Source organism: Balaenoptera borealis (assembly GCF_965194805.1).
Source record: "Balaenoptera borealis genome assembly, chromosome: 7".
Lineage (NCBI taxonomy): Eukaryota > Metazoa > Chordata > Mammalia > Artiodactyla > Balaenopteridae > Balaenoptera > Balaenoptera borealis.
In genome coordinates, this window is record NC_138864.1 from 46,788,522 (window position 1) to 46,811,175 (window position 22,654).

At 41.7% G+C, this 22,654-nt stretch overlaps 1 long non-coding RNA gene across 1 annotated transcript in view; it reads left to right on the forward strand.

The window, feature by feature from the left end:
- Positions 1 to 15,515, forward strand: part of LOC309631894 — a 780,460-nt gene extending 764,945 nt beyond the window's left edge. Inside the window, exon 2 of the long non-coding RNA XR_014246630.1 lies at positions 15,241 to 15,515. This is a non-coding gene — a long non-coding RNA (uncharacterized lncRNA). The remainder of the gene's footprint in view (positions 1 to 15,240) is intronic.
- Positions 15,516 to 22,654: the final 7,139 nt, after the last annotated feature.

Below are 22,654 nucleotides of genomic sequence, written 5' to 3' on the forward strand. Positions count from 1 at the left end.
TTGGGTTTCTTATTGTAGGTCTTTTCCTTCTCTTGTGTTTCCTGCCTAGAGAAGTTCCTTTAGCATTTGTTGTAAAGCGGGTTTGGTGGTGCTGAATTCTCTTAGCTTTTGCTTGTCTGTAAAGGTTTTAATTTCTCTGTCGAATCTGAACGAGATCCTTGGTGGGTCGAGTAATCTTGGTTGTAGCTTTTCCCCTTTCATTACTTTAAATATGTCCTGCCAGTCCCTTCTGGCTTGCAGAGTTTCTGCTGAAAGTTCAGCTGTTAACCTTACGGGGATTCCCTTGTATGTTATTTGTTGTTTTTCCCTTGCTGCTTTTAATATTTTTTCTTTGTATTTAATTTTTGATAGTTTGATTAATAGATGTTTTGGCATGTTTCTCCTTGGGTTTATCTTGTATGGGACTCCCTGCGCTTCCTGGACTTGATTAACGATTTCCTTTCCCATATTAGGGAAGTTTTCAACTATAATCTCTTTAAATATTTTCTCAGTGTCTTTCTCTTTCTCTTCTACTTCTGGGACCCCTATATTCGAATGTTGGTGCGTTTAATGTTTTCCCAGAGATGTCTCAGATTGTCCTCAATTCTTTTCATTCTTTTTTCTTTATTTTGCTTTGCAGTAGTTATTTCCACTATTTTATCTTCCAGGTCATTTATCCATTCTTCTGCCTCAGTTATTCTGCTGTTGTTTCCTTCTAGAGAATTTTTAATTCCGTTTATTGTGTTGTTCATCATTGTTTGTTTGCTCTTTAGTTCTTCTAGGTCCTTGTTAAACGTTTCTTGTCTATTCTCCATTCCAGTACCAAGATTTGGGATCATCTTTATCATCATTACTCTGAATTCATTTTCAGGTAGACTGCCTATTTCCTCCACATTTGTTTGGTCTGGTGGGTTTTTACCTTGCTCCTTCATCTGCTGTGTGTTTCTGTGTCTTCTCATTTGGCTTTGGGGACTGTGTTTGGGGTCTCCTTTTCAGAGGCTGCAGATTCGTAGTTCCCGTTGTATTTGGTGTCTGCCCCCAGTGGCTAAGGTTGGTTCAGTGGGTTGTGTAGGCTTTCTGATGGAGGGGACTGGTGCCTGTGTTCTGGTGGTTGTGTCTGGATCTTGTCTTTCTGGTGGACAGATCCGCATCTGGTGGTGTGTTTTGGCGTGTCTGTGACCTTATTGTGATTTTCGGCAGCCTCTCTGCTAATGGGTGGGCCTGCATTCCTGTCTTGCTAGTCGTTTGGCATGGGATGTCCAGCACTGGATCTTGCTGGTCTCTGAGTGGAGATGGGTCTTAGCGTTGAGACGGATATCTCTGGAAGAGCTTTCGCCATTTGATATTACAAGGTGCCAGAGGTCTCTGGTAGACCAATGTCCTGAACTCGGCTCTCCCACCTCAGAGGCACAGGCTTGACACCCGGCTGGAGCACCAAGACCCTGTCAGCCACACAGCTGGGGGTGAGAGCAAGAGGTAGCTTTGGTACATCTCAAAGACCACCAATGAGGTTCACTGACCATTTTCTCTCCAGAAATGAAGAAAACAAAATTCAGACTTTGGCTAGTCAGCCACTTTGGTAGCCAGCCTCCAAGATGGACCTAATTATCCCCTAATTATCTCCCAGTCTCCATGTACCAGTGTGGCTCCTCGTACTTGAAAAGGGTTGACTGTTTAACTAATAAGAAATTGCAGAAATGACAAAGTGCAGCTTCCAAAGTTATAAAAGACATTGCAGCTTCTGCTTTGGTTTCTGCTAGATCACTCATCCTGGGGTAAGCCAGCTGCCATGTCATGAGGACACTCAAGCAGCCCTAAGGAGAGATCCATGTGGCAAGGAACTGAGGCCTCTTACCTACAGCCACGTGAGTGAGTCATCTCAGAAGTCAAAAGATTTAATTTTTTAAATGTTTGGTTGTGTTGGGTCTTCGTTGCTGCACAGGGTTTCTCCAGTTGTTACTAGAGAAGCAGGGGTTACTCATCGTTGTGGTGCACGGGCTTCTCCTTGCGGTGGTTTCTCTTGTTGTGGAGTATGGGCTCTAGGTGCATGGGCTTCAGTAGTTGTGTCATGCAGGCTCAATAGTTGTTGCTTGCAGGCTCTAGAGCACAGGCTCAGTAATTGTGGCACACGGGCTTAGTTGCTCTGTGGCATGTGGGATCTTCCCAGACCAGGGATGGAACCCCTGTTCCCGGCATTGGCAGGCAAATTCTTACCCATTGTGCCACCAGGGAAGTCCAGTGTGCTCTTTTTTAAACCTAGTCTGTTTTCATTATTTTCTATCTTAACGATTCTGTATTAAAGAAAAAAAAATAATACTCCTTTCTACCCCTCCTCTTTGAGGATTATATATGAAGAAGCATGTCTTATTTATTAACCTCAAATTTTCACCTTACTTTTAAGAAGTAATCACAATGTCAAGTATTTAATACTTTTCACTTCCACCTTGAAAAGCATGGATATTAAAGTGCTAATACAATTACCTTCCCGGTCTATCTTTTTTAGTTTTTGTTATGTATAAAAAACAACGAAAAACATGCATGGTTTGTAAGGAAATGAAAAATTTCAGAAAATTCAGCATCTGAATACACTCTAAACATAGCTTCTAGATAAAGACACAGAAAATTGCCAGATACTCAGAGGCCCCCTGGTCCCATTCTAGTGACTCCCCTTAAGGTTTAATATTGTTCCGGTATCTAACAAAAAGATAACTTTACCTGTATTTTGTATTTTATATAAATGTTATGGCACAGTAAAATCACTTTTGGATTGGGCTTTTTTATTTTATGTTGTTTGTGAATATGCCTATATGGTTGCCTGTTGTTGTGATCATGCATTGCCACTGTTGCATAGGATTCCATAATGTAAATATTTAACTATTAATTAATTTATTCCAATGTGTATTACAATATGAGTGATTTTCAGTTTGTGTCTATTGAGAACAGCACTGGTATATAAATTCTAGAACTTGAGCTTTGGTGGTGTGTGTATAAATTATTGTTCAGTATACACGTAGTAGTAAAATTTTTGAGTCATAGCTTTCGTGTGTTTATCTTTTTAGATATTTCTAAATATTTTCAAAACATTTGTATGATTTTTCATCTTCAGCAGCAGTGAATGAGATTCAAGGATTATACACATTCTTGTCAAACTTGATAATACCTGTCATTTTCATTTGAACTTTCTGGTTGGTGAGTGATAATTCCAGGTATCACGCTTTTGCATTTAATTGACTACTAAGAAGCCAAGCATCTTTTGATATGTTTACTTAACATTCTGTACTCTCTTTTTTGAAATATCTTTTGGTATATTTCCCCCATTTTGCTATTCCATTATCTTCTTATTGAAGACTTCCTTTTTTTTTTAACATCTGAAGACTTCTTATTTAGGAGTTTTTAATACATGCTTGAGATGAGTTCTTCTCTCTTTCTCTCTCTCCTTCTCTTTCTTTAGATGAGTGTCAGTTTTTAATGTTAATAACATCTAATTTGTTATTTTCCTCTTTATTTATTTAGTCTTATTTCTATTTATTTATGTAGACTTCTTACCTGTAGCAGAACACATTATTTATTCTAAACCACAAATATGTTTTCATTTCTTCAATAAATGTAATTATTAAGCTTTAAATTTAAGTTAACTTTCTAAACTAAATATGTTGTATCATAGTGAGTATTAATTTTTCTATGACAGCTGAAAGGTTACATTTATTCAGAAAATGTTGTATCAGCTTTCTTTTCATTTGCTCCTACTTCTCATTGATCCACAGTGGTAAACATCACTTCATCCATGGATCTGACTTTTCTCTGATTTCTCATGGTCATTCTCACTAATTCGTCTTGCCTCCTGAAATCTTTAGCAATCCCCTTATTCCACAGAAGCAAAAACCTTCCTTGGGCCTTTTTCCTCAGAAGATTGATTATTCCCACATTTTAAATGGGAGATTGCAATAAGTTAGGAGAAAATGCCAGAAGGGTCTCTCTTTTTTTTTTTTTTTTTTCACATCCTGTATCAGCCTCTGCTTGCACTCTCTGTTCAAAGATGTTTGTGCAACACATTGATGGAAGATGCCACTTGTTTCTCTCCTTGGGGAAAAGACAGATTCATTACCTAACAAATAAAATAAAGAGAGTGTCTTGCTCTTTTCAAATGTTGGACAGGATTGCTTGCATCCTAATTTAAATGTTTCAGGTGACTGAAGCTTAAGATTCCTAAGCTTTAATCCATACTTGCACCATGCACAGCACCCAACAGGAGAGCTTTACATAACCCCATGAGACACTTGTGTGCAAGTGGAACAGATAAAAATATAAAACTATTGCTGTCTTTTTGTGTCATAAAAATGATTTTTTGTCTCATTTAAAATATTTTTTTCTAAAATCCAAAAACGTGGCAGGCTAAAATATTGTTATTTCAAATATGGTAAAATCGAAGACCCTTCAAATTTCTTTCCAGTTTTGTCGATGATGGGATGCCGTCAGAGATATGACTTCACTAAACACAATAGGTAAGATTCCTTCATAGGCCTGATTGGGGAATATGAAAATAAACCCCAGAAAAATCTGGACATTTTCTAGTTCTCAAATATTGGTTAAGATGGTAGAAAGGGCCCTTCATTGTCCTATATGTTAATGCAGAGCAATTGTGAGAGGTGGGGATAAAACAAGCAGCCTAAATATCCTTTATGTTTGTTGTACTACTAGTAGAAAGAGGAAGGGTCAGGTCAACATGTCACCATGGTTGATATAGCAAATAAGCTGCTTGAAACTACACAGAAATGTACCTGCTTGCATTTTCTGTGCAGTTACCCTCTCTTTTGGTGTGCCCTGATACCTCCCTCAACTTTTGTACCAACTCCAGCAGCATTAAGCAGAAATCCAAAGAAATCTATTCTTTGGAATTATGAGGAAGGGAAGAGTCAAACATTTTATAACATGCTCTATACAAGGATACACGTCACCATCCTTATCTATGTCATGCCATGCATGGAGGGTCAGTAGGTTCAGGGGATTCTGGAAGCACCAAGTTCTGTGGGGTTAATCACAGTTGCATTCATGGGCAGTAAAAGAGAAGGGCCTTATCTTGGTCACTTTCTCAATGCTAGTAGCTACAAAAAGAAGAGGATAGCAGACATCTTAGGGAGGAGAACCAACATTAAATGAAATGTCCGAATTACTCTAGGCAACCTCTCATGGTGGCCTCCCATAGCTCCTCAAATCCCTACATACTTGCACAAGGGATAGTGTAATATTACTGGAGTGTCTGACTGCAGATTAACATTATTTTTGTTGAAAAAAATAAAAATAGGTTCAAGTGATAGGGTTTGAAAAGGGTTCACAGTGTGAAGGAAACTATTGTAACAATGTGGACAGAACCCTTTGGATGGATTCATCATGTTTTTTTGTTTTGTTTTGTTTTGTTTTGCTGCTTCAGAATCTGTAGTAGCGATTGGTGTGTTCCATGATACATCCCCGCTTCTTATAAGTTTTAGATGGAATACCCCATTAGGAAGAAGTGCACGTAAGGAAGATTAGTGAGTCAAACTCCTCTGCCCTCTGTCAGCAGTGGGTGCAAAGGGATTTAGACCAAGTGCTTTCATCCTTTGATTTGCAAAGTTTTCACTATATGAATGATGTTTTGTTTGTTTGCAGGTCAGGAGCCTTGGTCTCAATATCCCTGTTTAAAAAGTGTTATCACGTGTCTGCCAGAAAGAATTGCTGATGATACTGGGAAAAATTGAGAGTTATCCTTAACAATTAAGGGTTTTGTAGCAACATGGATGGACCTAGAGATTGTTATACTGAGTGAAGCAAGTCAGACACAGAAAGACAGATATCATATGATATTGCTTATATGAGGAATCTAAAAAAGAAAAAAAAAGGTACAAATGAACTTATTTACACAACAGAAATAGAATCATGGATATAGAAAACAAACTTATGGTTACCAGGGAATAAGTGGGGCAAGGGATAAATTGGGAGATTGGGACTGACTTATACACACTACTATATATAAAATAGATAAAGACCTGCTTTATAGCACAGGGAACTCTACTCAGTGGTCTGTACTGGCGTATACGGAAAAAGAATCTTATAAAAAAAAAAAACAAGGGTTTTGGGATTATATAATAAATATAAATGTGCAAACCTTTAACATGAAAGGAAAAATCAGTTAACTCTGTGGTCCCTGTTATGGTGTAAATATTTTGTACCTCTAATTTTAAAATTTTGAAACCTAGCTCCCATGTTGATGGTATTAGGAGGTGGGGCTTTTGGGAGGTGATTAGGTTATGAGGCCAGAGACCTCAAACATGGGATTAGTGACCTAATAAATGTAGCACGCAGAAGATCTTATGCCCATTCCATGATTTCATTGCCGAGCGAGAAGACCCACATTATGAACCAGAAATTGGTCCCTCGCCAGACACTAAGTCAGCTGGCAACTTGTTCTTTTTTTAAAAAAAATAATTAGATAATTAATTAATTAATTTTTTGGCTGTGTTGGGTCTTTGGTGCGGTGCGCGGGCTTCTCATTGAGTGGCTTCTCTTGTTGTGGAGCACGGGCTCTAGGCGTGTGGGTTTCAGTAGTTGTGGCTCACGGGCTCAGTAGTTGTGGCCTGTGGCCTCTAGAGCACAGGCTCAGTATTTGTGGTGCACGGGCTTAGTTGTTCCAGGGTATGTGGGATCTTCCTGGACCAGGGCTCGAACCCTTGTCCCCTTTATTGGTAGGCAGATTCTTAACCACTGCACCTCCAGGGAAGCCCCTGGTTACTTGTTCTTGAACTTTTCAGCCTCAGCAATTATGAGAAAACAAAAATATTCTGTTGTTTATAAAATACCAAGTCTCTCGTATTTTGTTTTAGCAGTCAAAGAGCTGGCTGAGGAGAAATATCTGTGAGCTTGAAGACGTATCAGGAGAAACCTTTAAATCTCAAAAGAAAAGAGAAAATGGGCAGGAAAGAAATCAACAGAACAGAGTAATCAATAATTGTGGAACAATGAAAAATGCTGTGACCTATACATAATGGGTATAGCAGGAGGAGAATAAAGATAATAAAGAACAGAAAATATTTTTTAAAAATGACTGAGAATCTCCCCAAATGAATGTCTGACACTAAATCCACAACATCCAAACTTAGAAGAACATATGAATAGTAAAGAAAACTGACCAATATCTCTCAGGAACATCAATGCAAAAATCCTCAACAAAATATTACCAAATCGAATCCAACAATATTTTGAGAGAATTTTATATCATGAATGAGAGGAAATAATCCCAGGTATGAAAGGCTGGTTCAACATTCTAGAATCAAATAATTATATCCATCATATCAACACCTTAAAGACAATCATTAGCATATCAATAGATTCAGAAGACCTTTGAAAAAATCTAACACCCATTCTTCATAAAAACTCTCAGTTAAAGAAATAGACTGGAGCTTTCTCAAGTTGATAACAAAGATTTACAGGAAACTTTTATCTTACATCATGATTAATGGTCAAAACCATGAAGCTTTTCCACTAAGTTCAGGTAAAAGCAAGGATGTCCCCTTTCATGACTCCTTTTCCATATTTTACTCCAAGTCCTTGCTAATGCAATAAGGCACGAAAATAAATAAAACAAATACAGATTGGGTAGAAAAAAATGAAAGCAACCTAAATAAAATGTGGACCAATATACTTTATGGACACCTCACCAAAGAAAATAGACACTATGCATATAAGTATACAGAAGAATAATCCAGATTACATGCTGCCATGAAAAAGCAAATTAAAAATACAATTCCATACCACTATGTAACACTTAGAATGGCTAAAATGTGAACAATGACAAGAACAAATTCTGTAGGAGATGTGGAACAATAGGAAATGTCATTTGTCATTGGTGGAAATGAAAAATAATACAGCTACTTTGGTAGTCTGATTGACACTTGCTAGAATATTGAGCATTCCCTTACTGTACAATCCGTCAAGTGTTCTCATGGATATTTACTGAAAGTAGTTTAAAACATACTTCCAGAGGAAAACCTGCATATGGATACTTATAGCACCTAATTCAATATTGCCAAAATGTGAATGAAACTAAGGTGTCCTCCAATAGGTGAATGAAATGATATAGTATTAATATATTCTGGGAATGGGATAATATTGAGCACTAAAAAAGTAAGCTATCAAGCCATATAAAGAGATGGGAATTCTTTTTTTTTTCTTTTGAAATATAGGTGATTTTCTTTATTTTGAAATTTAAATTTTATTGGAGTATAGTTGATTTACAATGTTGTGTTCATTTCAGCTGCACAGCAAGTGATTCAGTTACACATATGCATATATTCATTCTTTATCAGATTCTTTTCTGATAACGGTATTCCCAGAATACTGAGTAGAGCTCCCTGTGCTATACAGTAGGTCCTTGTTGCTTATCTGTTATATATAGTAGTATTCGTATGTTTACCCCAAGCTCCTGATTTATCCCTACCCCCCACCTCTCCCCTTTGGTAACCATAAGTTTGTTTTCCAAGTCTGTGAGTCTGCCTCTGTTTTGTAAGTTAGTTCATTTGTATCAATGTTTAGCTTCCACCTAGAAGTGATATCATCCAATATTTGTCTTACTCTGTCTGACTTACTTCACTTAGTACAATCATCTCTAGGTCCATCCATGTTACTGCAACTGACATTATTTTCTTCTATTTTATGGCTGAGTCATATTCCATTATATATATGTATCACATATTCTTTACCTATATTCATATGTTGATGGACATTTTGGTTGCTTCCATGTCTTCGCTATTGTAAAAAGTGTTGCAGTGAACATTGGGGAAGATGTGTCTTTTCGATTTATGCTTTCCTCCAGATATGCACACAGGAGTGAACTTGCTGGATCATCTGGTAGCTCTATTTTATTTTATTTTACTTCATTTCATTTCAATTTCAATTTTTTTGGAATAGAGTTGATTTACAATGTTGTGTTACTTTCTGCTGCACAGCACAGTGAAGCAGTTATACATATATCCAATCCTTTTTGGATTCCTTTCCCATACAGGTCATTACAGAGTATTGAGTAGAGTTCCCTGTGCTATACAGTAAGCCCTTATTTGTTATCTCTTTTATATATAGTGGTGTGTATATGTCAATCCCAATTTCCAATTTATCCCTCCCACCTCCCCTTACTCTGGTAACCTCCATTCTGTGCTCCATAGTGGCTGTTACCAATTGGCATTGCCACCGATAGCATAGAATTGGTGGTGCAGTGGTTAAGAATCTGCCTGCCAGTTCAGGGGACACAGGTTGGAGCCCTGGCCCGGGAAGATCTCACATGCCACAGAACAAGTAAGCCCGTGCACCACAACTACTCAGTCTGCGCTCTAGAGCCCACGAGCCACAACTACTGAAGCCTGTGTGCCTACAGCTTGTGCTCCACAACAAGAGAAGCCACCACAAAGAGAAGGCTTCGTACCACAATGATGAGTAGCCCCCACTTGCTGCAACTATAGAAAAGCCGCGCGCAGCAACGAAGACCCAACGCAGATTAAAAAAAAAAAAAGTAGTAGGTTTCTCTTTTTTCCACACCCTCTGAAGCATTTCTTGTTTGTAGACATTGTGATGGTGGCTATTCTGAGTGGTTCCAGGTGATACTTCTTTGTACATCTGATTTGCATTTGTCTAACATAAAGCAATGGTGAGTATCTTCATATGTGCTTTTTTTTTGAACAGTGTCAGTAAGATTTACCCCTAGAAAAAGGGTTATTGAAAGGTTGCCTTGTTTTGAAGTCTACTTCGATTACCTACCCCAAGACATTTTTTGAGGGCTGTTGTCATTTACAGCTCCCCAGGCATTGTGAATATGAAGTGCGTATAAGGTCCAGTTTTAAAATTGTTGTTATGGTAAACAGAAGGCGGCAGGATTTCTACTGTCCCTCTCTGGTTACTGACACAACCTTAGATGTAGGGCAAGTCCTGTTCTTGGGTATTAAATTAGAGTGGAATGTGCCTGACCAAACATGTAAGGGCTTCTGTCCCATTCCTTCTTCCCCCTTACCCTTCATCCCCCGAACAAGTATAAACCCCTGCAAAATCACCTGTTGAGGGTGCTGTCTTGTAGAGTGGGATGACCCTTACGAAGGAGTCGGGAGGTCGGAACCCAAACACCAGGATATGTTGAGAGCAGGTGATTTTCCAAATGTCATCCAGCCCAGAGAGTCCACCATCCTTTGGGTGTCAGAGGGTTGGTTTAGTAGTATGAGGGCACACTTAGATCTGGAGATAGTGATCCCATGCAGAGGGGACCAGGTACTACATGTTCAAGGGGGGCGAATTAGCTGGCATATCCTCCCGAGGTCCTCAGGCCCACAACAGTCCAGCCTTGGGACCAAATTGTGTCTGTGTCCAGGGATGTGACACGAGTACGTTCACTGCGACTAAACAAATTTAGTGATCCTTTTTCTTTTCTTTAACTTAATTTTAAATTTATAATGGAGTACATAGTTGATTTATCATGTTGTGTTCATTTTTGACATACACCAACATGATTCATTTATACAGAGATAACTATATATTCTTTTTAGAATTATTTTCCCATTGAGGTTGCTAAAGGGTGTTGAGAAGAGTTCCAAGTGCTCTACAGCAGGTCCATGTTGATTACAAGTTTTCTCTCTGTAAATATGTATATACTAACTCCAACCTCATGATTTATGCCTCCAACACACCTTTCCAGTTTGGTAACCATAAGTTTGTGTTCTAAGTCTGGGACTCTGTTTCTGTGTTGTAAGATAGTACCTTTCTATCAATTTTTAGATTCCACCGATAAGTAATATCATATGATATTTTTCATTGCCTGATTTATGACACTTAGTATGAATGTATGTAGGTCCTTCTGAGTGGCCCTAAATGGCCTTATTTCATTCACTTCATGGCTGAGTAATATTCCATTGTACATATCTACCATAATTTCTTTATCCATTCTTCCTTCCAAGGACTTTTAGGTAGCTTCCGAGTAGAGGCTCTTGTAAACAGGGCTGCATAAATTTTAGAGTGCCTGGGTCCTGTCAATTTACGTTTTTTTCCAAGATACAGGCCCAGGAGTGGAAGCGCCATATGCTCTGAAGCTCTGGTTTTTAGATTTTTAAGGACTCACCACCCACTTCTCCAGAGTGGCTGTTAGCAATTTACATTCCCACCATCAGCTTGTCAGGGTTCCCTTTTCTCCACGCCCTGTCCTGCATTTCAGGTTTTACAGTTTGTGAGGTTGGCCATTCTGACTGGTGCGAAGTGATATCTCTTTGTAGTATTAATTTACATTGCCCGCCTGTTCTGTTGGCCAAAAATGGAGTAAGGGTTTTTCCTGAATAGATTAAGGAATAACGCATACGGCCTTTTTGGCAAACTGCATCATTGGCGATGTTCAGCAGCTTTGCATGTGCTTTAATGACGAGTGCAAACTACCCCTTGAAATCCCTTTCCTGCAATTCTGCCTTGCTTACAAGGCCTTTACGAATACTTGGCTCAAGAAATGACTCCATTAGAGGTGTCAATTACAACCCTGCATGTTTGTGAATTGCAGTGCCCCTGAGCACCGGTTTTCAACTTGTTTAGGGAAGCAGATACAAAGGGGCAGGATTTCTACAGACCCATTCCAGTTACTGGGGCACCTGAAGGATAGGGAAATTCTTCTTCCAGGTAGGAAACTAGAGTGGCATATGCCTGTCCAAACATCTAAGGCTTGTGTCTCATTCCATCCCGCCATTCCCCTTCTTCACCGGAAAATTCCAAGCCGTGCAAAACCGGCTGTTGAGTGTGCTGCCTTCCCAAAGTGGGGAGACTCTAAGGAAAGGAGCTGGGGAACCCGAATACCAGGAGACGTGGAGATGAGGTGACTTTTCCAAACTCTTCCCGATCAGACGGTGTACCATCCTCTGGATGTGCCATGCATGTTTTAGCTGTAGGAAGGGTCCCCTGCACCTGGAGATATGGAACCCATGGAATGGGGGCCAGGCAGTATTACTCTAAAAGTGCTGCATTTGCTGTCCCATCCTCACGAAGCCTCTCAGACCAACGAGTGTAGAGGCTTAGGTCCCATCCAGCTCTGTGTCTAGATATGGTCAGTCCAGGTTGCATCACAGCCCTTGAACACATTTTGTAAGAATTTCTCTCTCTCTCACTGTCTTTATTTTGTTCTTGTTATTTAATTTTATAATGGGGTATAGCTGATTTTCAATACTGGGTTTCTTCCTGCTCTACATCTATCCACTTGATTCACTTAAAGAGAGACATCAATAAATTCTTTTACAGATTCTTACCAGTCTTATATATCCTTTTCTGGTGACAACAGTGTGCTGAGTCCAGCTCTTTGAGCTATAGAGTAGGTCCTGTCGAATACCTATTTTGTTTATGGAACCGTATCTGTGCTAATTTCAACCTCCTGGTTTATGCATCACCCCGCCCCACCTTTCTCCTTTAGCAGCCATAAGTGTGTTTTCTAAATGTGTGACTCCGTTTCTGTTTTGTAATTGCGTTCATGTGAAAGCATTTTAGATACTATCTATAAGTGATACCTTATGATAATTCTCTTTTTATGTCTGACTTATGTCACTTAGAATGATCGTACCTCAGTCTCCACGAGTTGCTGCCACTGGCCTTATTGCATTGATTTAATTGCTGAGTAATATTTCATTGTACATAAGTACCACATCTTCTTTCTCCATTTTTTCCTTCCAAGGACATGTAAGTTGTACCCAAATCGAGGCATTTCTAAACAGAGCAGCCCTAAACGTTGGGGTGCCTGTGTCTTGTCGATTTTTTGGTTTTCCCAAGATATACGCCCATGAGGGGAAGTGCTGTATGCTCTGTAGCTCTGTTTTTTAGAAGTTTTAAGATACAGCATACACTTCTCAAGAGTGGCCGGTGGCAATTTACATCCCGCCGATCAGCATAACAAGGCTCCCTTTTCTCCATGGCCTGTCCTGCATTTCTGGGTTTTACACTTTTTCAGCATGGGCCTTTGGACCAATGCGAAGTGAGACATTTTTGTAATACTGCTTTGCATTGCCCGCTTGTTTAATTGGCCAAAAAGAGCATCTGCGTTTTTTCCAAAATTTATTCAGGAAAGAACGCAGACGCCCTTTTTGGCCAAGTGCATCATTGTCGAAGTTCTGCGGAATTTCATGTGCTTTAAAGGCGAGTCCAAACTACCTGTGAAAAACTGTTTCCTGCAATTCTGTCTTGCTTTGAAATCCTCTTCGTTGCCTTACCTCAATACATTTTTAGACGAGAGTTATCATTTATAACTCTGCAGATTTGTGAATTGCCGTGCTCCTGAGCTCCATTTTCCAAATCGCTTTTTTGGGAGCTGGACGCAAACCCGCAGGATTGCTTCAGGCCCTATTCAGGTTCCGGGGCGGAGGCTGAGCCTGTGGTTAATTCTTCTTCCTGATGGGAAATTAGGGTGACCTGGGCCTGTCTCAACACCTAGAGCTAGCCTCTCATGGGTTCCCCCTCTTCCCATTCATCCGCAGGACAAATTGCAACCTGTACGGAACAGGAGGTTAAAGGTGCTGATTTTCCAAGTGGGGAGATTGTTAGTAAAGCGGCTGGAATGGCGAACCCGAGCACCAAGAGATGAGGAATAAGGTGCGTTTCAGAAACCATTCTCGATCACACTGTATACCATCCACCGGGTTTCCGAAGAATTTTTTCTCTGTAGGAAGATGCCATTGAACCTGGAGATTTGGAACACATGGGATGGGTACCACGCAGTATTACTTTAAAGGGTCTGCGTTTGCTCACCCAACCTCACCAAAACTCTCAGCCCCAAGAGTGTCCACCCTTATGTCTCAATCAGCTGTGGGTCTAGATATGGTCAATCCAGGTGGCATCACAACCCCTGAACGAATTTAGTAAGAATTTCTCTCTCTTTCACTGTCTTTGCTTCACGGGTTTTTAAAAGTAATTGATTTTTAAAAAGGGGTTTAGCTGCTTTTCACTGTTGTGTTTATGCGGCTTTACACCCACTTGACTCACTTACAGAGAGATATCAATACATAGGTTTTAACATTCTTACTAGTCAGATATATTCTTGGGCGGTGAATAAGGGGTGTTGAGTCCAGTTCACTGAGCAAGGTGTAGGTCGTGTCTATTACATATTGGGTTTATGGAACAGTATCTGAGCTAATTTGAAACCCTTGTTTTATGCATCACCCCACCTCACCTTTCCCGTTAAGCAGCCATAGTGTGTTTTCTAAATGTGTGACTCTGTTCTGTTTTGTAATTCAGTTCAAGGTCGCAGTTTTTACATTCCCTCTATAAGTGATATCTTATGATAAGTGTCTTTTTCTGTGTGACTTATTTCACTTAGAATCGTCGTACCTAAATCCACTCATCATGCTGCTACTAGCCTTATGACGTTGATTTCATGGCTGAGTGATATTCCATTGTACATAAGGACCACAACTTCTTTATCCATTTTTCTCTTTCCTGGGATATTTAAGGTGTAACGAAGTGGAGGTTCTTGTCAACAGAGCAGCCCTAAACTTTGGGATGCCTGTGTCTTGCTGATTTGTAGTTTTCCCAATTTATACGCCCATGAGTGGAAGTGCCCTATGCTCTCTAAGCTGAGTTTTTTCGATGTTTCAGGACACACCGTACACTTCTCCAGAGTGGCTGTTGGCAATTTACATCCCGCCCATCAGCGTAGCAAGGCTCCCGTTTCTCCATGGCCTGTCCTGCATTTCTGGTTTTGACACTTTATTTAGCATTGCCGTTTTGACCGAAGGGAAGCTAGCCTTCTTTGTAGCGCTGATTTGCCTTTCCAGGTTGCTTGGTTGGCCAAAAAGGGCGTATGCGTTTTTTCCTGAATATATTCAGGAAAAAACGCATACGCCCTTTTTGGCCAAGGGCATCATTGTCGAGGTTTTGCCGCTTTTCCTGTGCTTTAAAGGCGATTCGAATCTACCTCCTGAAATCTGTTTCCTGCAATTCTGCCTTGCTTTCAAATCCTCTTCGTTGCCTTCCGTCAATATATTTGTGGACGAGAGTTATCATTTATAACTCTGCAGGTTTGTGAATTGCAGTGCCCCTGAGCTCCATTTTTCAACTCTCTTTCATGGGAGCAGGCCGCAAAAGCGCAGGATTGCTTCACGCCCTATTCTGGTCCCGGGCGGCAAGCCGAGCCTGTGGTTAATTCTTCTTCCTGATGGGAAAATAGAGTGACCTGTGCCTGTCCCAACACCTAGAGCTAGTGTCTCATTGGTTCCCCCTCTTCCCGTTCATCCTCAGGACAAATTGCAACCTGTACGGAACAGGAGGTTAAAGGTGCTGATTCTCCAAGGAGGGAGATTGCTAGTAAAGCGGCTGGAATGGCGAACCCGAGCACAAGGAGATGAGAAATGAGCTGCGTTTTAGCAACCTCTCCCGATCACACGGTGTACCATCTTCTGGGTTTCTCATGCATGTTTTCGATGTAGGAAGATGCCCTTGAACCTGGAGATTTGGGACCCATGGGATGGGTACCATGCAGTATTACTCTAAAGGGTCTGCGTTTGCTCACCCAACCTCACCAAACCTCTCAGCCCCAAGAGTGTGCACACTTCTGTCTCAATCAGCTGTGGGTTAAGATATGGTCAATCCAGGTGGCATCAAAGCCCTTGAACGAATTTTGTAAGAATTTCTCTCTCTTTCACTGTCTTTGTTTCACGGGTTTTTAAAAGCAATTGATTTTTATAAAGGGGTTTAGCTGTTTTTTACTGCTGTGTTTATGCCGCTTTACACCCACTTGACTCACATACAGAGAGATATCAATACATAGGTTTTAAGATTCTTACTAGTCAGATATATTCTTGGGCGGTGAATAGGGGGTTTTGAGTCCAGTTCACTGAGCAAGGAGTAGGTCGTGTCTATTAAATATTGGGTTTATGGAACGGTATGTGAGCTAATTTGAAACCTTTGTTTTATGCATCACCTCACCTCACCTTTCCCGTTAAGCAGCTATAGTGTGTTTTCTAAACGTGTGACTCTGTTCTGTTTTGTAATTCAGTTCAAGGGTAGCGGTTTTTACATGACCTCTATAAGCGATATCTTATGATAAGTGTCTTTTTCTGTGTGACTTATTTCACTTAGAATCGTCGTACCTAAATCCACTCATCATGCTGCTACTAGCCTTATGACGTTGATTTCATGGCTGAGTGATATTCCATTGTACATAAGGACCACAACTTCTTTATCCATTTTTCTCTTTCCTGGGATATTTAAGGTGTAACGAAGTGGAGGTTCTTGTCAACAGAGCAGCCCTAAACTTTGGGGTGCCTGTGTCTTGCTGATTTTTAGTTTTCCCAATTTATACGCCCATGAGGGGAAGTGCCCTATGCTCTCTAAGCTGAGTTTTTTCGATGTTTCAGGACACACCGTACACTTCTCCAGAGTGGCTGTTGGCAATTTACATCCCGCCCATCAGCGTAGCAAGGCTCCCGTTTCTCCATGGCCTGTCCTGCATTTCTGGTTTTGACACTTTATTCAGCATGGCCCTTTTGACCGATGGGAAGCGAGACTTCTTTGTAGCGCTGATTTGCCTTTCCAGGTTGCTTGGTTGGCCAAAAAGGGCGTATGCGTTTTTTCCTGAATATATTCAGGAAAAAACGCATACGCCCTTTTTGGCCAAGGGCATCATGGTCGAGGTTTTGCCGCTTTTCCTGTGCTTTAAAGGCGATTCGAATCTACCTCCTGAAATCTGTTTCCTGCAATTCTGCCTTGCTTTCAAATCCTCTTCGTTGCCTTCCCTCAATATATTTGTGGACGAGAGTTATCATTTATAACTCTGCAGGTTTGTGAATTGCAGTGCCCCTGAGCTCCATTTTTCAACTCGCTTTCTTGGGAGCTGGCCGCAAAGCGCAGGATTGCTTCAGGCCCTATACTGGTCACGGGCGGCAGGCTGAGCCTGTGGTTAATTCTTCTTCCTGATGGGAAAATAGAGTGGCCTGTGCCTGTCCCAACACCTAGAGCTAGTGTCTCATTGGTTCCCCCTCTTCCCGTTCATCCTCAGGACAAATTGCAACGTGTACGGAACAGGAGGTTAAAGGTGCTGATCCTCCAAGGAGGGAGATTGCTAGTAAAGCGGCTGGAATGGAGAACCCGAGCACAAGGAGATGAGAAATGAGGTGCGTTTTAGAAACCTTTCCCGATCACACGGTGTACCATCTTGTGGGTTTCTAATGCATGTTTTCGATGTAGGAAGATGCCCTTGAACCTGGAGATTTGGGACCCATGGGAGGGGAACAACGCAGTATTACTTTAAGGGGTCTGCGTTTGCTCACCCAACCTCACCAAACCTCTCATCCCCAAGAGGGTCCACCCTTATGTCTCAATCAGCTGTGGGTCTAGATATGGTCAATCCAGGTGGCATCACAGCCCCTGAACGAATTTAGTAAGAATTTCTCTCTCTTTCACTGTCTTTGTTTCACGGGTTTTTAAAAGTGATTGATTTTTATAAAGGGGTGTAGCTGCTTTTCACTGCTGTGTTTATGCCGATTTACACCCACTTGACTCACTTACAGAGAGATATCAATACATAGCTTTTAAGATTCTTACTAGTCAGATATATTCTTGGGCGGTGAATAGGGGGTGTTCAGTCCAGTTCACTGAGCAAGGAGTAGGTCGTGTCTATTACATATTGGGTTTATGGAACGGTCTCTGAGCTAATTTGAAACCCTTGTTTTATGCATCATCCCACCTCACCTTTCCCGTTAAGCAGCCATAGTGTGTTTTCTAAACGTGTGACTCTGTTCTGTTTTGTAATTCAGTTCAAGGGTAGCGGTTTTTACATTCCCTCCATAAGTGATATCTTATGATAAGTGTCTTTTTCTGTGTGACTTATTTCACTTAGAATTGTCGTACCTAAATCCACTCTTCATGCTGCTACTAGACTTATGACGTTGATTTCATGGCTGAGTGATATTCTATTGTACATAAGGACTACGACTTCTTTATCCATTTTTTTCTTTCCTGCGATATTTACGTTGTAACGAAGTGGAGGTTCTTGTCAACAGAGCAGCCCTAAATTTTGGGTTGCCTGTGTCTTGCTAATTTTTAGTTTTCCCAATTTATACGCCCATGGGTGGAAGTGCCCTATGCTCTCTAAGCTGAGTTTTTTAGTTGTTCCAGGACACACCGTACACTTCTCCAGAGTCGCTGTTGGCAATTTACATCCCGCCCTTCAGCGTAGCAAGGCTCCCGTTTTTCCATGGCCTGTCCTGCATTTCTGATTTTGATACTTTATTCAGCATGGCCCTTTTGACCGATGGGAAGCGAGACTTCTTTGTAGCGCTGATTTGCCTTTCCAGGTTGCTTGGTTGACCAAAAAGGGCGTATGCGTTTTTTCCTGAATATATTCAGAAAAAACGCATACGCCCTTTTTGGCCAAGGGCATCATGGTCGAGGTTTTGCCCCTTTTCCTGTGCTTTAAAGGCGATTCGTATCTACCTCCTGAAATCTGTTTCCTGCAATTCTGCCTTGCTTTCAAATCCTCTTCGTTGCCTTCCGTCAATATATTTGTGGACGAGAGTTATCATTTATAACTCTGCAGGTTTGTGAATTGCAGAGCCCCTGAGCTCCATTTTTCAAATCCCTTTCTTGGGAGCTGGCCGCAAAAGCGCAGGATTGCTTCAGGCCCTATACTGGTCACGGGCGGCAGGCTGAGCCTGTGGTTAATTCTTCTTCCTGATGGGAAAATAGAGTGACCTGTGCCTGTCCCAACACCTAGAGCTAGTCTCTCATTGGTTCCCCCTCTTCCCGTTCATCCTCAGGACAAATTGCAACCTGTACGGAATAGGAGGTTAAAGGTGCTGATCCTCCAAGGAGGGAGATTGCTAGTAAAGCGGCTGGAATGGAGAACCCGAGCACAAGGAGATGAGAAATGAGGTGCGTTTTGAAAACCTTTCCCGATCACACGGTGCACCATCTTCTGGGTTTCTCATGCATGTTTTCGAAGTGGGAAGATGCCCTTGAACCTGGAGATTTGGGACCCATTGGAAGGGACCCACGCAGTATTACTTTAAAGGGTCTGCGTTTGCTCACCCAACCTCACCACACCTCTCAGCCCCAAGAGTGTCCACCCTTATGTCTCAATCAGCTGTGGGTCTAGATATGGTCAATCCAGGTGGCGTTACAGCCCCTGAGCGAATTTAGTAAGAATTTCTCTCTCTTTCACTGTCTTTGTTTCACGGGTTTTTAAAAGTGATTGATTTTTATAAAGGGGTTTAGCTGCTTTTCACTGCTGTGTTTATGCCGCTTTACAACCACTTGACTCACTTACAGAGAGATATCAATACATAGCTTTTAAGATTCTTACTAGTCAGATATATTCTTGGGCGGTGAATAGGGGGTGTTCAGTCCAGTTCACTGAGCAAGGAGTAGGTCGTGTCTATTACATATTGCGTTTATGGAACGGTCTCTGAGCTAATTTGAAACCCTTGTTTTATGCATCACCCCACCTCACCTTTCCCGTTAAGCAGCCATAGTGTGTTTTCTAAACGTGTGACTCTGTTCTGTTTTGTAATTCAGTTCAAGGGTAGCGGTTTTTACATTCCCTCTATAAGTGATATCTTATGATAAGTGTCTTTTTCTGTGGGACTTATTTCACTTAGAATCGTCGTACCTAAATCCACTCATCATGCTGCTACTAGCCTTATGACGTTGATTTCATGGCTGAGTGATATTCCATTGTACATAAGGACCACAACTTCTTTATCCATTTTTCTCTTTCCTGGGATATTTAAGGTGTAACGAAGTGGAGGTTCTTGTCAACAGAGCAGCCCTAAACTTTGGGGTGCCTGTGTCTTGCTGATTTTTAGTTTTCCCAATTTATACGCCCATGAGTGGAAGTGCACTATGCTCTCTAAGCTGAGTTTTTTTAGATGTTTCAGGACACACCGTACACTTCTCGAGAGTGGCTGTTGGCAATTTACATCCCGCCCTTCAGCGTAGCAAGGCTCCCGTTTCTCCATGGCCTGTCCTGCATTTCTGGTTTTGACACTTTATTCAGCATGGCCCTTTTGACCGGTGGGAAGCGAGACTTCTTTGTAGCGCTGATTTGCCTTTCCAGGTTGCTTGGTTGGCCAAAAAGGGCGTATGCGTTTTTTCCTGAATATATTCAGGAAAAAACGCATACGCCCTTTTTGGCCAAGGGCATCATGGTCGAGGTTTTGACGCTTTTCCTGTGCTTTAAAGGCGATTCGAATCTACCTCCTGAAATCTGTTTCCTGCAATTCTGCCTTGCTTTCAAATCCTCTTCGTTGCCTTCCCTCAATATATTTGTGGACGAGAGTTATCATTTATAACTCTGCAGGTTTGTGAATTGCAGTGCCCCTGAGCTCCATTTTTCAAGTCGCTTTCTTGGGAGCTGGCCGCAAAAGCGCAGGATTGCTTCAGGCCCTATTCTGGTCCCGAGCGGCTGGCTGAGTCTGTGGTTAATTCTTCTTCCTGACGGGAAAATAGAGTGACCTGTGCCTGTCCCAACACCTAGAGCTAGTCTCTCATTGGTTCCCCCTCTTCCCGTTCATCCTCAGGACAAATTGCAACCAGTACGGAATAGGAGGTTAAAGGTGCTGATTCTCCAAGGAGGGAGATTGCTAGTAAAGCGGCTAGAATGGCGAACCCGAGCCCAAGGAGATGAGAAATGAGGTGCGTTTTAGAAACCTTTCCCGATCACACGGTGCACCATCTTCTGGGTTTCTCATGCATGTTTTCGAAGTGGGAAGATGCCCTTGAACCTGGAGATTTGGGACCCATGGGATGGGACTCACGCAGTATTACTTTAAAGGGTCTGCGTTTGCTCACCCAACCGCACCAAACCTCTCAGCCCCAAGAGTGTCCACCCTTATGTCTCAATCAGCTGTGGGTCTAGATATGGTCAATCCAGGTGGCATCACAGCCCCTGAACGAATTTAGTAAGAATTTCTCTCTCTTTCACTGTCTTTGTTTCACGGGTTTTTAAAAGTGATTGATTTTTATAAAGGGGTTTAGCTGCTTTTCACTGCTGTGTTTATGCCACTTTACACCCACTTGACTAACTTTCAGAGAGATATCAATACATAGGTTGTAAGATTCTTAATAGTCAGATATATTCTTGGGCGGTGAATAGGGGGTGTTGAGTCCAGTTCACTGAGCAAGGAGTAGGTCGTGTCTATTACATATTGGGTTTATGGAACGGTCTCTGAGCTAATTTGAAACCCTTCTTTTATGCATCACCCCACCTCACCTTTCCCGTTAAGCAGGCATAGTGTGTTTTCTAAACGTGTGCCTCTGTTCTGTTTTGTAATTCAGTTCAAGGGTCGCGGTTTTTACATTCCCTCTATAAGTGATATCTTATGATAAGTGTCTTTTTCTGTGTGACTTATTTCACTTAGAATCGTCGTACCTAAATCCACTCATCATGCTGCTACTAGCCTTATGACGTTGATTTCATGGCTGAGTGATATTCCATTGTACATAAGGACCACAACTTCTTTATCCATTTTTCTCTTTCCTGGGATATTTAGGGTGTAACGAAGTGGAGGTTCTTGTCAACAGAGCAGCCCTAAACTTTGGGGTGCCTGTGTCTTGCTGATTTTTAGTTTTCCCAATTTATACGCCCATGAGTGGAAGTGCCCTATGCTCTCTAAGCTGAGTTTTTTCGATGTTTCAGGACACACCGTACACTTCTCCAGAGTGGCTGTTGGCAATTTACATCCCGCCCATCAGCGTAGCAAGGCTCCCGTTTCTCCATGGCCTGTCCTGCATTTCTGGTTTTGACACTTTATTCAGCATGGCCCTTTTGACCGATGGGAAGTGAGACTTCTTTGTAGCGCTGATTTGCCTTTCCAGGTTGCTTGGTTGGCCAAAAAGGGCGTATGCGTTTTTTCCTGAATATATTCAGGAAAAAACGCATACGACCTTTTTGGCCAAGGGCATCATTGTCGAGGTTTTGCCGCTTTTCCCGTGCTTTAAAGGCGATTTGAATCTATCTCCTGATATCTGTTTCCTGCAATTCTGCCTTGCTTTCAAATCCTCTTCGTGGCCTTCCCTCAATATATTTGAGGACGAGAGTTATGATTTATAACTCTGCAGGTTTGTGAATTGCAGTGCCCCTGAGCTCCATTTTTCAACTCGCTTTCTTGGGAGCTGGCCGCAAAAGCGCAGGATTGCTTTAGGCCCTATTTTGGTCCCGGGCGGCAGGCTGAGCCTGTGGTTAATTCTTCTTCCTGATGGGAAAATAGAGTGACCTGTGCCTGTCCCACCACCTAGAGCTAGTCTCTCATTGGTTCCCCCTCTTCCCGTTCATCCTCAGGACAAATTGCAACCTGTACGGAACAAGAGGTTAAAGGTGCTGATTCTCCAAGGAGGGAGATTGCTAGTAAAGCGGCTGGAATGGCGAACCCCAGCACAAGGAGATGAGAAATGAGGTGCGTTTTAGAAACCTTTCCCGATCACACGGTGTACCATCTTGTGGGTTTCTAATGCATGTTTTCGATGTAGGAAGATGCCCTTGAACCTGGAGATTTGGGACCCATGGGAGGGGAACAACGCAGTATTACTTTAAGGGGTCTGCGTTTGCTCACCCAACCTCACCAAACCTCTCATCCCCAAGAGGGTCCACCCTTATGTCTCAATCAGCTGTGGGTCTAGATATGGTCAATCCAGGTGGCATCACAGCCCCTGAACG